The sequence below is a fragment of the Natrix helvetica genome, assembly GCF_964273705.1.
Source record: "Natrix helvetica genome assembly, chromosome: W".
Taxonomy (NCBI): Eukaryota; Metazoa; Chordata; class Lepidosauria; order Squamata; family Natricidae; genus Natrix; species Natrix helvetica.
Genome location: NC_138555.1, coordinates 47,055,587 through 47,059,577, shown reverse-complemented (window position 1 = coordinate 47,059,577; position 3,991 = coordinate 47,055,587).

Genomic DNA, 3,991 nt, shown 5'->3' with positions numbered 1-3,991 from the left:
CAGCCATCGATGTTCGGGCTGCAGCCTGTGAATCCAGCACCACCAGATTGGGCTTTCTTCCCAGGTCATGGATGGGAGAGATGCCAGTGGCTGCATTCTTGGCCCCCAACATGGAAAAATCAATCCAGCCAGGAGAAAGGGGCTTGGCCCATATCTTCCCCTATCCAACAACCGATGTTTGGGATGCAACCTGTGAATCAAGCACCACCGGAATGGGCTTTCTTCCCAGGTCATGGATGGGACAGATGCCAGTGGGTGCCTGCCTTCGCTCAGCAGATGGCACCATGTCAGATAACTGGGCAAGGGCCAACCCAGGGATTGACTTCCCCACCTTCCCACAGAGAAATGATCTCGACAATGGCAGAAGGGGTGAATGAGGGGGAAGCTGCAGGATGGATAGCGGAACAATGTGATGAGGAGGTTCCTAAGTTTAGAGATGCAACTGGGTTCCATCCCTCGGGGGGGGGGGGGCAATAAAATGCCACCATTGCTGTCAACCTGGCCACAAAGTGTCAGAGTGCTTGGCTCCAGCTCCAATATCACAAACGTGCACACCAACCACCAGTGCAGTAAAGAGAACGCCCCAGAAGCCACCACAAAAGAGTCATCTGGGCCAACAACCTCAGAAAACTGAGCCCCAACCTAAGGTGATGAAAAGTCCAACCAATGGGGACACCTCGGAGGAGGGAAATGCCGAAGATGACCCAATGTTGAGTGCACCCATCCGCCCCTTTACTATAAAATGCAACCTACAAGTGCCAGAAATGGGAGTCGAGGGGGAAGTTGGGGCAATTGTGGACACAGGCTGCACCCGATGCTTAATCAGCATGTCAATTGTGGAGCAGCTAGGCATACGCACAAGACCCCTAAACCACCCCATTTGGTTTGAGCAAGTGGATGGAACACTAATTGGAGGGGCCCAGCCACAAAAATTACCGAGTTGGTAAAGTTAATGATAGGCCGCCACTATGAATTCCTCAGATTCATTGTAGCTCCAAGAATGTAGGAATTAATTATCTTGGGGCTTGCATGGCTGGACAAGTGGGCACCTACAATAAAGTGGGAGGATGGTGTTAGGAAATTGATTATCGACTTTGGGCCGTTACCACCGGTGGAGCCAAAAGGCCACCCAGGAATGATTGAACCCAACAGCCCAGACTATCCGGAACCTGCAGCACCTGCATCAGACACCAAACCCCCAGGGGTCCAACAAGTACCAAAAGACTACTGGGACTTGGCAGAGGTGTTCAGTGAGGAAGATGTCAATTTTTTTCCCTCTCACCAGCCCACAGATTGTGCAACAGACTTCAAACCTGGGGCTACCTTACCAAAGCCAAAAATGTACTCTATGGCTCCCAAAGAGATGGTTGAATTGAGGAAGTACATCGACACCAATTTGAAATGGGGCTTTATTGAACCAGCGAAGTCGAAAGTAGCGGCCCCAGTGCTCTTCAGAGAAAAGAAAGATGGGGGAGTTCTCCTCTGTGTTGATCTGCGAGCCTTGAATGCGGTATGCGAAAAGAACACTTATCCCCTTCACCTCATGAAAGATATGTTGAACCACTTGGCTAAAGGCAAGATCTTCACCAATCTGGACTTGAGAGAGGCGTATTACCGCATACGGATCAGACAGGGAGATGAGTGGAAGACCGCTTTTAAACCCCCCCCCCCCCCTTGGCAGTTTTCAATACAAAGTCATGCCATTTGGGCTACAAGGAGCACCCGCAGTCTTCATGCAGTACATAAATGAGGTGCTAAATGAGCACCTGTACTGAGGAGTGCTCAGTTATCTCGACGACATCTTGATCTTTTCTGAAACCCTAGCTGGTACGGCAACTCCTGAAAAAACGTCTGGCCGCCAAGCTATATGCAAAGTTGTTGAAGTGTGAGTTCCACAATACCTCACTAGATTACCTGGGTTATCGCATCTCCAACGAGAGGATAGAAATGGATCCAGGAAAAGTGAAAGCTGTGTTAGACTGGAAACCTCCAAGTACTAGCAGAGAACTACAAAGCTTCCTTGGATTCGCCAATTTCTACAGGCAGTTCATTCCAACTTTTGTGGAAATTGCCCTACCATTGACTGAGCTATTAAAAACGGGCCCTTCCCCAACAAAGCCAAAAGCAAACCAACCCCTAAAGTGGACAATGGACTGTCAAAAAGCCTTTGAGAAATTAAAACGGCTCTTTGCCCAAGAGCCCATACTGCAACACCCCGACCCAGAATGATCATTCATAATCCAGACGGATGCCAGCGATGTAGCGATAGCTGCAGTACTACTGCAAAAGAATAAAGAAGGCCACCTCTTGTCATGCGCTTACATCTCCAAAAAACTCACCACTACTGAAAGGAGGTGGGCCATTTGGGAGAATAAAGCGTTGGTGATCAGATGGTGCCTGCTCACATGGAGACATCTCTTGGAAGGGGGGGATATGCTGTTCAAGGTCTGGAGTGATCATAAAAACCTCGAAGTTCTCAGAACCCATCGAAGACAATCCCCAAAACAAGTTCGCTGGGCACAATACTTCCAAAGGTTCCAATTCGAACTTAAACACATCCCTGCAGGGAAGAACTTGTTGGTGGATGCTTTGTCGAGAAAATCGCACTACGACAGTAAGAAGGAAGAAGTTGTTCACCCCATCATTTCTTCCTCCCACCAAAAGGCGGCCCAAGTCATCACACGAAGCCAGGATAAGCTGACGACAGGGATGAAATTGGCACTCCCGGCAGACCCGTGGTTCAACAATAACAAGGACATCCTAACGATGAATGGTGGCTTAACCTGGAAAGGGTCCAAACCATACGTCCCTGCGGGGTTGAGGCTGCAAATTCTACACCAAAGTCATGATGCAAAACTAGGAGGCCACTTTGGATTCCTAAAAATGTTTCACCTCACCTGTTAGATTCGGGCAACGAGAGAACAGACTCCGGACAATAAGTGACTTAACAGCTCTTTATTAGTAGTAGTAGTGATCCAGCTTAGCTTGCGCTCTACGAGCTCCCCTTTTATAGGGATCGGGTACACCTCTCGACCAATCAGAATGATCCCTAGTTCCCGCCCTAGCGGCCGACCTGAGTGAAGACTTATCGCAATATATGCTAATATCTAACACCCCTCCCCTCTTAGACGGAGTGTTCCTGTTGGTGACAAAGTCCTTTAAATATGTTGGTTTCTGTCTTACTCGGGTGGATCGTCGGAGTTCGGGTTGAGTTGGAGTGGGCGTGAGATCGGCTTGTTCTGCTTGTTCCGTTTCGCAGTTGGGGGTTGGAAGGCTTTCCTCGCTTGGATGCCGTTCCGTTCTATCGTTGATCTCCGGTTCCACTCCCGGCTCCGTTATGCTGTAGTCCTCTGCGTTTGGGGTCTCGGGTTGTTGATTTTCCGACGGAATGTAGTCCTCGTTAGCAGAGCGTAGGTTGGAGTGCGTGAGGCGACCCCGGAGTTGGTCTATGTGCCTTTTCCAATTCCTACCGTCCTCTAGTTCCAGCAAGTATAATCTAGGCCCCGTGATACCAATTACCTTTGCCAGTATCCACAGTGTTCCCCCTGCATAGTTGTGGGCGTATACTGAATCCCCTATGCTAAAATTCCGAATTTTGCTTGTAGAGTCTGGGAGCGATGTGGCAGAGTAATTTGGGTGAAGTCGGTCCAGGTGAGACCGTAGACGGCGGCCCATGAGGAGTTCAGCGGGGCTCCTACCCGTCGTGGCACTAGGGGTAATATGCTGGATTAGTAGGTAATGGTCAATACGTGTCTGCCAATCACCTGGGCCCATCCTAGCGAGGGCCTCTTTTGCAGATCGTACCATTCTCTCCGCCTGTCTGTTCGAGGCCGGGTGAAATGGCGCGACAAGGGCATGCCGAATTCCCTGACTTGCTAAGTACGTTTCGAATTGCATGGCCGTGAATTGGGGCCCGTTATCGGAGACCAGGAGGTCGGGCAGGCCGTGAGTGGCGAAAAGCCGCCGTAGTACCTTAATGACTGCCTCTGCC